Raw genomic sequence first — 12207 nt, forward strand, 5'->3', positions numbered from 1 at the left:
TTGGTTATGTTCTGACATGATACTACCTCAACTGAATACAGATCACTTGCATCTATCAAAATATTAAACAGACCCAATATTATAGTCTACTTTACAATTACTTTCTTGGTGGTAACTACAGTTAACACTGAGACACTGTGAAGAGTACTTTATATACGTGACCTCACTTAATTCTTATGGTGCCCTGCAAGCTAGGTATGATTAGCTTCATTATACAGCCAAGGAAATCAAGGCTTCGAAAGACAAAGTCATTTGCCAAAGATCACACAGCTAGTACAAGACAAATGCAATTCATTCCATCCATATTTGGACTCTGAATCCCATGCATTTTTTGTCATGTATTGATGGATCCTCTAGTGACACTTCGTTTACAAGAAACTACATACTTTGAAATGGACTTCAAACACAATTTAAGTCTCCATTCATAACTGACAGCAGCTTCTGAGCTATGCAAAGTGCATAAAATAATGTATTCCTCTTAGTTCTGATGCTGTTTCCTGGTAAAATTCAACTTGGCATATCTTCATCTACATATAGCCCCTGTGAGTGCGCACATGGACGTTTTAGCTATTTGGAATCCATATGAGAGTTTTGAAAGCTTCATGTTCCCCAAGCAACCATTTGTTCTCTAAACATCCAATATAGAATGGTAGTGATTCTGAATTTTAGCCACCAGGCACTGGAATGGTTTCCAGTGAGCTGTTTCTATAGAGAACATGGTAAGTCGTTTCAAATCTTCTCAAAGCAGGAGAAAAGAAAAATAAACAAAAATAAGAGATATAAATCATCACAATACTATCTAATATTTAATAACTACTTGCTATATGTCAGAAATCAATGCTGGGGAGGCGCCTGGGTGGCACAGCGGTTAAGCGTCTGCTTCCGGCTCAGGGCGTGTCCCAGCGTTCTGGGATCGAGCCCCACATCAGGCTCCTCCGCTAGGAGCCTGCTTCTTCCTCTCCCACTCCCCCTGCTTGTGTTCCCTCTCTCGCTGGCTGTCTCTCTCTGTCAAATAAATAAATAAAATCTTAAAAAAAAAAAAACAAGTCAATGCTAACTGCTTTACAGTATCTTATTTGAACATCACATAAATATAAAAATATTTTATGGATTATGAAGTTGAGATTTAGAGAGGCTGATATTCTTAATATCAACAGAGGATTTAAACTCAGTTTTGTTCTACTCAGAGCAGAGTCTCCTGTATATCATACTATATTGCCTTTCAACAATTTAATTGTGTGCGTGTGTGTGTGTAGAGAGAGAGAGAGAGGCATATGCCAATAATGTCCATTAGAAGTAAGAACTGTTACTAAAGAATTTTAGTTTTATTTCCTGTGTAACAGACAATTAGATCAATAAAATATTTACTGAACTTTGATCCGTGTTAAGAATACAATATTAGAGAAGTTCATACACACTTGGGGAAAAACTAAAATATTATCATTTATTCACTGATATTCAGGATCCCAGTGAAAGTCAAGTAGTTTATTTCAAACAAATATGTAATAAGATTTGACAAAAAAGCATGAGCTAGACCCAGCTTAGTATACTAGGTGATCTTTCTGCTATAATATCATCTGGATTCAGCCTTTTCTAACAACATATTTATCTAAAGTATAGCTATCCAATCACACATATACCGTGGTGTACTGCATATCAAACCAAAATTAAAGAAGAAAAATTTAGGTGGGCTCATAAAAATGAATTATTGTGATTCAATCATGATTCCCTTATAGATGAATAATCATTCTGTCAATTACTCCAATTTAATCATAATGCCCTTACAGATGTGTAATTATTCTGAAAACTTAATGGAATGCTAACCAACTGTTAATTTCAAATTTCCCAGGAAACCATCTAATGGAAAATACTTTTTAAAAAGCATTTAACTATAAAAGTCTGGAAAGTTAAAAAAATACTTGCTCTCAGAATCATAGTTTGTTTTTTTTTTTAAGTAACTTTAAAATAGATACAGGGGCGCCTGTGTGGCTCAGTCAGTTAAGTATCTGACTCTTGGTTTCAGCTTAGGTCATGATCTCAGGGTCACAAGATAGAGCCCCATGTCAGGCTCCACACTCAGCATGGAGTCCGCTTGAGATTCTCTTCCTTCCCCTCTCTCCCTCCTTCCCCCTCTGCCCCCTCCCCTCTCCTTGCTTGTGCACTCACTCTCTCTCTCTGTCTCTAAAATAAATAAATAAAATCTTTAAAAAAGGGGCGCCTGGGTGGCTTAGTCGTTAAGCGTCTGCCTTCGGCTCAGGGCGTGATCCCAGCATTCTGGGATCGAGCCCCACATCAGGCTCCTCTGCTGGGAAGCCTGCTTCTTCTCTCCCACTCCCCGTTTGTGCTCTCTCTCTCACTGGCTGTCTCTATCTCTGTCAAATAAATAAATAAAATATTTTTTTTTAAATCTTAAAAAAAAACAAAGTAGATACATTCTCTCTTCAAATTAACTTTAACAGTATTAATATTCTTGGGGTGCCTGGCTGGCTAGGACAGCATGAGATTCTTGATCTTAGGGTTGTAAGTTTGAGCCCCGCGTTGGGTATAGACATTACTAAAAAAATTTCTTTAATTTAAAACTTAAATAAATAAAGAGTATTAATATTTTTATAAATGTGAAATGCTGAGTTTAACTAACAGTAGTGTATCCTAAAAGCCAAAATAAATATATAAATTATATTAGCCACCTAGTAATTTTCATTTTATAGTAGAAGAGGAAATAGTAGCAAAGCATTAGTCTATGCATTAAGGAATAAACAAAGAAATATTCTGTAGAAATGCAATGTAAACAAAACAAAAACTAAATTCCAGCTGAAATCAAGAAATTTTTTTAAAGTTGCTGGTTGTAGTTATCAACTACAACACATGCATCAACAATATGGAAAAAAAGCATGTATTGAAAACCTACTGTGTCAGGCACTATGCCATACCTCAAGGCCCAGGGGTGACTAACTCATGTCCCCAAAGTAGCCACCATGTAGTTGGGTAGACAGAGCTGGGTGGTTACTTAAAAATAATGATGGTATCATGACATAAGGTGATATCTGCCATGTTACCCTGCATAGTTCTCCAGCTCTACTCCTTGCCACTTCCCTTCTTGCCTTTTGAAATTCCAACCACAGGTAATTGCTTGTACTTCCATAAACTTCAGGTATCTACTGCGTCAGGTCCTTCACACCTGCTGTTCCTCTCTGCTCTGCTCTCCCCATCCCTGTCCAGCACATGCACACTTCTTCACTTCCTTAACTCTCAGTCCTTTAACCCTTCATCTCCTAAGGCCATCTCTTCTGGAAGACTTTCCTAATTCCACTAGGATAGGAAGTCTATCAAACTATATTTAATGCATGTGTTTGCTTTCTGTCCCCTGTACCGTGAATTACGTGCGGGCAGGAGAGGAATCTTTTGTCTAAGTACTCCCAGTACCTAGCATAGGTCTAGGCCCAAGATAGACATGAATAAATAATTGCTGAATAAAGATAAGTGGGAAATGTGGTATAGAAAAAATCCTCAGGAGTAAAGGACTACTTAGAGGTGGAAACACATAAAAGCAAAGAGTCACAGTGGCCAACTATCCATTGATTGGCTGAGGGCAGGGGAACTGCTCAGGAGCTGGTGGATGGATTCTAGGAGCGGGCCAAGTCTCTAAGCCCAGAAGCCTACCTGTGCCTGTAATCCAGTCAAGGGAGCTTTAGGTGAGTATTAGAAAGCAAGACCCCAAAGCCCATTTTCTTTTCTTTTTTAAGATTCATTTATTTGAAAGAGAGAGAGAGAATGGGTAGAGGGGCAGAGGGAGAGAATCGCAAGCAGGTTCCCTGCTGAGCGCAGAGCCTGATGCTGGCTTGATCTCATAACGCATGAGATCATGACTCAAGATGAAATCACAAGTTATGCTTAACTGACTGAGCAACCCAGGCACCCCCCAAAGCCCATTTTCTAACATGATTTCTTTCTACCTATTTTTCTGTCTACTCATAGATGTCTAGAATGATACTCAGCCAATGTCAATAGTAACTCCCAAATAGTAAGGTTTTTTCTTTTTCTTTTCTTTTTTTCCTTCTTTTTTTTTTTTTATAATTAGTGTCAAGAACTGTGAACATATACAATGGGATATTATTCAATATTAAAAAGGAATGAAATCCTGATACATGCTACAACATGGGTGAACCTTGAAGATGTTACGCTAAGTTGAAATAAGTCAGGCACAAAAGGACAAATATTGCATGAGGTACCTGGGGTAGTCAAATTTACAGAGACAGAAAGTAGAATGGTGGTTACCAGGGCCTGGGGGGAGAGGGAATAGGGAGTTAGTATTCAGTGGGTAGAATTTCAATATGGGAAGATGCAAAAATTCTGGAGATGGAGAGTGGTGATACTTGCACAACAACGTGAATGAACTTGGAAAAATTAATAAAAGGAAACCTCATTTAGAATGGAGTCAGAAGGCAGCAGGAGTTGGGGGGAGAGTTCTCATGCCCCACCACCTGAGGTCAACTGCAGACCTCACAAGAAGAGATGTACCCTGCAAGCCATACTACTACTACTTTAGCTACTACTTTACTATTCCAGCAGGAGGAAGGAAGGTTTTTCTTCCCCTGTTAACAGCCCAGTCAATATGAAACTATCATAATTCAGCCAATGAAAAGCCAGTACACTTCAAATTATAGTTTACTCCAATGAACTTTTCTTTAAAAGATTTTATTCATTTATTTATTTAAAGAGAGAGAGAGAGAGCAGCAGAGGGAGAAGTAGACTCTCCGCTGAGCGGGAAGCCCCATGCAGGACTAGACTCCAGGGCCCTGGGATCATAACCTGAGCCGAAGGCAGACGCTTAACCAACTGAGCCACCCAGGCGCCCTCCAATGGACTTTTTGTTTATAACAGCCCCCCCAACTCCTTTTTCCTCTATAAAAAAACATTCCTCTCCTTGTTCTCTGGACTTGCCTATGGTGTTGCCATTGCTTGCTTGTCCCTAATTATAATTCTCTGCTATTCCTGGATAAACTCATTTTTGCTGGTAAAATAACCGGCAGTTTTAAGGTTAACATACTTAATGCCACTGAACTATATGCTTAGAAATGGTTAAGATGGTAAATTCTATGTCATGTATATTTTACCACACACACAAAACAGAATGAAGGGTCAGGGACTTTATCCTACTCAAAAGCTAACAAGGTATCGTGGATGCTGACAAGACATGAGACTCCTAGGTCAGAGTCAAAGGACTTTATTATTCTCAGCAATGGCAGAGACCAGAGCAGAAGCATATACTTCGCTGGTTTACTAACTCCCAGTTCCCAAAGGGAAAAATGAAAAGGGCCAGTGAAACCTGCACAAACACAGAAACTTTGAGCTTACAGAACCATATGTTATATAACGAGCATTAAGCATGTTTGACCTCTGCTCCAGAGGCAGATGTTTTCTTTATTATATTGGAAAGTAAGCATGCCTGCCTTTTTCCCTGGTGGGGAGACACTCTTTCTGTCTTCAAAGGCTGTTTACTACACAAACATCCCTGAAAAGATGGTCTAGAACAAATGGAAGCTGGGCCTTGCTTGCAAGATGTACAGAAACATGACAGACCCATGAAGAATTGTCTCCCAGCAATCAACATATATTATTTTTACAAAAACAAAAACTTTTTTCTTTTCTTTTTTTTTTTTTTTTTTTTAGTGAGAACCAGACTAAAGAGCAATGGATGTGAATCTTCAGTTTCCTTTTTTCTTTTTGACAGTTTTAGAGTAGTAGAATTTGGACACCACAGAATTCATCCATTTTAAGAGTAAGGTTCAATGAGCATTAGTAAATTTACATAGTCAGGCAACCATCATCAAAATCCAGTTTTAAAACACTTCCGTCACTGGAAAAAGTTCCGTTATGCCAGTTTGTTGTTAATCATTGGTCCCACCCACAATAACCACCGATCTGGCTCTCTGTCTCTATAGTTTAGACCTTCCTAGAAATTTCATACAAATGGAATCATATAATGTGTAGTCCGTTATGCCTGGGTTTTGTCACTTAGCAAGCTGTTTTCGAGATTCATCCATATTGTTGCAAGATTCAACAGCTTGTTTCTTTTTATTGTTGAGAAATATTTCACTGAAAGATAAGCCATGTTTTGCTAATCCATTCATCAGTTAACAGACTTTACATTGTGTCCAGTTTTGGACTATTGTGAATAATGCTATCTTGAATTTTTAAATATATTTGTTCTCAGAGATAACAAATTTCAAAATGCTGACCAAAAAGTATTGATATCTAATGCTTATATAGTACTTACTATTTTCCAGGCAGTATCAGAAATGCTTTATATGTATTAACTTCTTTATTCCTCACAACACTCTATAAGTAGGTGCTATTATTATTATACCCTTTCACTAATGACAAAACTGAGGCACAGAAAAGTTCAGTAATTTGCTCAAGTACATACAACTAAAAAGTGTTAGATACTGTGGTAATTATTTCACAAAATATGTAATTCAAGTTATTGTGCCGTACATTTTTTCTTTTCTTTTTTTTAAAATTCATTTATTTATTGGAGAGAGAGCACAGCACGCGCGCGCGAGAGACAGACAGGGGGCACATGAACAGGGGGGAGGGGCAGAGGGAGAGGGAGAAGCAGACGCCCCACTCAGCAAGGAGCCTGATGCGGGACTAGATCCCAGGATCCTGGGATCATGACCTGAACCAAAGGCAGGCGCTCAACTGACTGGGTCACCCAGGCAGCCCTTTTAATTAGGCTCCATGCCCAGCATGGAGCTCAACATGGGGCTTGAACTCACAAGCTGAGATCAAGAGTTGGATGCTTAACCAATCCCAGGTGATCCTGTGCTGTATACTTTAAACTTCTACATTGCCGTATGTCAATTATATCTCATTAAACTGGGGGAAAAAGAGTTAGAGTGAGGATTCAAATTCAGATAACCCAGATTCAAAGTTCACGCACTTAACCAGTATACAATACTTGCTCATATCTAAAACAATCCACTTGTGATAAAATTCTGTAACTTCTTCAATTCTTTTAATAATGTAGATACCAGTTTTACATTTGAGGCAGGCATATGTCTTCAAGTATTAATTTGGTTCTTTGTTTCCTTCTCTTTCTCTCATATTCTAAGAGTCCCCTCCCCTTTCTTCCCCAGTCTGCACTGAAACAGAAACAAAGATACAAAAACAAAACAAATCTTCAGACTAAGCAAATTTCAGGTTCAAGCTTACAGAGCTAGCTTTTCGTATCCTGCTTAGTAGGTAATACCAAGCCTAGAAAAGAAAAGGCAAAAGGCAGGGTAGCCAGGAGAGCAAGAACCAACCGGAGGAATGGAGTAATCCTCAACCCAGAAGGAAAGTGGCCTTTGGAAGAAAGAACAAGGGAGTAGATAGAAAGACAAAGAATAATTTATCCTTAAAAACTGACGCTTAATTTTGAAGGCATTAAGCTAAATGAAATAAGCCAGTCACAAAGGACACATGTTGGAGGCACCAGGGTGACTCAAGTCAGTTAAATGTCCGACTCTTGATTTAGGCTCAGATCATGATCTCAGGGTTGTGAGATTGAGCACTTTGTCAGGCTCCTCGCTGGGTGTGAAACCTACTTGAGATTCTCTTTCTCCCTCTCCCTCTGCTCCCCTCCCCCCACCACTCTTGCGCACACATGCGCGCGCGCGCGCACACACACACACACACACACACACACACACACACACTCTCTCTCTCAAAAAAAAAAAAACAAAAACAAAAACAAAACACCAAAGGACACATGTTGTATGATTCTATTTATATAGGGTACTTTGGTCAAATTCATAGAGGCAGAAAGTAGAATGGTAGTTGCCACAGGCTGGGGCAGTGGGGTGGGGGAAATGGGGAGCTACTGTTTAACCGGTAGAAAGTTTCAGTTGGGAAGATGAAAAGTTCTGCAGATGGATGGTGGGGATGACTGCACAACAATGTGAATGTACTTAATGCCACTGAACTGTGCAACTTTAAAAATGGTTAAGATGGTAAATTTTGTGTTATGTATATTTCACCACAATTTTAAAACATGACTTCTGATTCATCATTGTTCAGCATGGACCACCCACAGTTCAGCAGCACTGGATATCAATAACCCCACTCCCCATAATAGAGATGGGGGATTCAGGGAACTTGGCCACCTTGGGTGGGAGGAGAGCATGAAGGGAGAACCATGCCCCTCCCAAGGAGGAACTCAACAGTCCCAGCCGGAATCTCTTGGTGAGGATAGCAATAGATACACCAGGTATGAACCTGGTTTTCATCGGTGTGTCCATATGATGTTCTACCTTGTCCACAGATAGCTAATAACAATTAATGAATGCACTGTACTATTGCACAATCATTTGTTACCTCATCTCTAAATATTGGACACATGGATGCTTTCAGTTATTCATCAAGACCAGAAGTCAGGGGTGCTTGGGTAGCTTAGTTGCTTAAGCATCTGCCTTTGGCTCAGGTCATGATCTCCAGGTCCTGAGATTGAGCCCCATGTTGGGCTCCCTGCTCAGTAGGGAGTCTACTTGTCCCTCTCCCTCTGCCCCTGCCTGCTGCTCATGCTCTCTCTCTCTTAAATAAATTAAAAAAAAAAAAAAAAGACTAGAATTCAGGGTTAGAAATTAGGAACAAACACCTTCATTTTCAACGCAGCTCTTTTATTACATCTATGTGTGTTTCTTTCAGGGTCCTTTTACCCTCCCTGGCTCTGCTTTTTCACAGTTCCCCCAAATGGTGTGGGACTGGAAGAGTAGTTCTCCTTCCTTGGTGCACATTGGAATAGCCAAGGAGTTTCTAAACTGCACTCAAGTTCAGACCTTATTTCAGGACAATTATCTCAAAATCTTTGGGCATGGGACATGAGTGTTTCTAAAAACTCCTAAATGACTCTAATGTGCAGCCCAAAGGAAAAATAATCTCTTAGGTCTCTTTCCATTCTAAAATGATGAAAGCCTTTGAATTAAAAAGGGAGCTATAAATATTTTGCACAAATAGAGGTTTTCCTTTTCAATTACCTCCTTGGGAACTATTTCCCCAGAAAGGGACTATGAATTAAAGGGTATGTTTTGTGAAATTGCTGTTTGGAATAATTAGGCTAATCTACAATGTCATGTACCAAATATGAATTTATTCTTTCTTCATTGCCACATCAAATTGTAATGTATAATTTTAATTTATTAGTAAGTTTAACAGATGCAAAATATATCTCATAGCTATTTTTAAGTGTATTTAAAAGATTCTAAAAACTGGACATATTTTCAATGTTAGCTAACTATGTGGTTTTCATCTGTGTGAGCTATCTTTTGACCTTTGCCATGGAGATGGATTATTTTTCTTGAGATCATTATCAATCTGTTAATATAATAATAACCAAAATAAAATAGCTACCATTAATTGAGACCTACTACATGCTAGATACTTTACCATGCTTTACCTGTATTTTATTTTTTACAAAAATTACACAAGGCAGTTATTATCCCCAAGTTATAAATGAGAAAACTAAGGTTCAGACAGATTATGCAAGTTACCCAAAGTCACATAGCTAATAAATAGTGGAGCTGGGATTTATTCCACCTCCATCTGGCTCTCAAGGACTATCCTCTTAACTGGACAGGTAAACACTCAATACCTGTCCTGTTCACAGTACGTGCTGATGTTTTACACCATGTGATTCCTGCTCTCTGACACGCAGTGATGGGTCATTTCAGACGCAAAGGTAACTGATGAATATCCTGGCCAGCAACCTGTGGTGTATGGCCTGGTCCAAAAAGGTGAGCCAAGCCAATCACATTCCTCTCCTCAGAATTTGAATTTGGAAATGTTGAGTGTTGATGCACTTAATAATAGCAGGAGCAAAAGTGAAAAAGGCTGAACGAAGTGTTACCTTGTGTATACTGCAGTCAGAGGAGCCATGACAAGTTGAAATTATGAGGGACTAGAAACTAGGGTTAGCAGAGAAAGAGTTGGTAGAGAGAAAACTAAGTAGATGTCCTTAAAGAAGCAGAGACCTAATCAGAATAATCATTTGGCCCATGACAGGAAACTGAAGAGTCAAATACCCCAAGCTACCTCTGTTTTCAGCAACTCTCCAGTTTAGAGCACTTCATGTATATTCCTGACATAAGTATCCTTTTTCTTGAGCTAACTGGACTGTGTCTCTGTTCCTTGCTATCAAACAAGTCAAAATAAAACACCCTTTTTATTAAATTTTTGAAATATTCTGAATGTTAAGCTTTTATCTGTCATATTTATCATAAAACATTTCCATTTCAATTCTTTCCTTGTTTTCATTACATTTTGACTTTTATAAAAGCGGGACCATCAATCTTATAATCAGTAATACTTTCACCGGTCAAAACCTTACATTTGCACAAACTATAGTGACAGAAAGCAGAGAGTGATTGCCTGAAGATGGGGGAGGAAAGAAGTGAGAGGAGTCAGGAATGAGGCTTTACAAATGGGCATGAAGAAACTTTGGGGATGATGGACATGTTCAGTATCTTGAGTGTGGTGAAGATTTCACAAGTGTACATGTGTCAAAACTTGTGATAGTGTACATTTCAAATATGTGTGGTTTACTGTATGCCAGTAATACTTTAGTTTTTTTTTTTTTTTAAGTAGGCTCCATGCCCAGTGTGGAGCCCAATGTGGGGCTCAAACTCAGGACCCTGAGATCAAGACCTGAGCTGAGATCAAGAGTCAAACGCTTAACCAGCTGAGCCACCAGGTGTCCCTAAACCATTTTTTAAAACAAATTCTCTTCTCTCCAGTTAAGATACTTATACAATTCTATTTCATTCAACTTATTATGCTTTATGCTTGATGGGAACTCACATGCAATTTACTGTGGTTTATGCTATGAGAGCTTCATCCAAGTTTACTTTTCTCAGTTTTAATACTCTATCAACTACATTTTATAAATAGGTATTTCTTTTACCATTGTTTATTATACTTGGGAAGTCATGTGCTGAGCCTATAGTCTTCAATCTATTTCTATTAATATTTTTCATTCCTTGGCCAATTTTTCTGTTTTTAAACCTAATACCTATCTGCTTTGGAGGTCTGGAATTTTGTTCCCTTATGATATTTGTAATGTTTTAAAGTCCTGTAAAGCACTTTACATCAGGCAAGGGTGCTAATGTCACACACAGTTGTTCCTGTATACTTATACAAAATAAATTTCATGTCACTGTTATACACATTATTTTAACAAACATCTGATGCACTCTATATGAAAAGAGTTTAAATAGATAGATGGCTATAAAAATTAATAGTCTAACATACATGATTTTATTCACTGTTCTCCCCCATCTTGAGCAATAATTTTTATTGGGCTCATATATCCAAACAAGATCTAACCTGTCTGTGGTTAATCTGGCCAAGACAACTACCTTCTGTACCAAGAAAATTTTCATTCTGGACCTAGCAGGCCACACAGAAGTCCGATAACATGCCTCTGCTTGCATTTCAACACAGGACTACTTTCATCATTCTACTTCCTAGTTCTCCTTTATTGTTTTCTACTACCTTTACCTCAAAGTTCTTGAATAAGGTTTACTGTTTTAACTTAGGTTTCACTGGGCACACACACGACATGCCTGGTACTGTGCAAGGTTATGGGAATAAAAACAGAAGGCGGCACCCTTGGGAAATATGTGTACCTTCATATCATGGCTCTTTCTTCATCCTGAAGCAAGTACTAAACTGTGTAGCACACAATAAGACACTGAAGAACAGTGATCTTGGAAAAGCTCCTTCAAATTTAAATTTGGGTTTTTTGGTCTTTCAGGGATTATTGAGTAGTGCTGCCAGACCAGTGCTCTAATGCTTTACTAAATCAGCACTCCACAGGGTAATGCAAAAGGAGGAGTTCAGTGTTAAATGTTGACAAGTTATTCAAAACAGAAACTGCCCATAGAAATTACTTTCATTTACCATTATTTCTCCAGGAGAAAAAAGAACTCAGAATCATAAGTTGTAATATACTTACAGGTGGCTGCAAAACAGATATTGCCCCAAGGCACTAATTTCCGTGGAATTAACCCCTGCTGGAAAGTCCGCAAGACACAATAGAGTCTCTTTTCCTGGAAAAACAAAAAAATAAATCATTTCAGGCAAATATTCCCACTCCAAATTATTAATACAATCATTTTTATCAATAATTAGCATGCTTCACCAATCAATATACCATAGAAGGCTGAAAGC

General features: G+C 38.5%; 1 protein-coding gene across 5 annotated transcripts in view; it reads right to left on the reverse strand.

Moving 5' to 3' along the window:
• The window catches only part of MYOM1 (myomesin 1), a 155147-nt gene that overhangs the window by 134421 nt on the left and 8519 nt on the right, over window positions 1-12207 (reverse strand). For all 5 annotated transcript variants that reach the window (XM_026496035.3, XM_057313258.1, XM_057313257.1 and 2 more), the window contains one exon: window positions 11993-12086. The gene's annotated coding sequence lies outside the window, so the exon portion shown is untranslated. The remainder of the gene's footprint in view (window positions 1-11992; window positions 12087-12207) is intronic.

This window comes from Ursus arctos, unplaced genomic scaffold, assembly GCF_023065955.2.
Source record: "Ursus arctos isolate Adak ecotype North America unplaced genomic scaffold, UrsArc2.0 scaffold_17, whole genome shotgun sequence".
NCBI classification, from domain to species: domain Eukaryota; kingdom Metazoa; phylum Chordata; class Mammalia; order Carnivora; family Ursidae; genus Ursus; species Ursus arctos.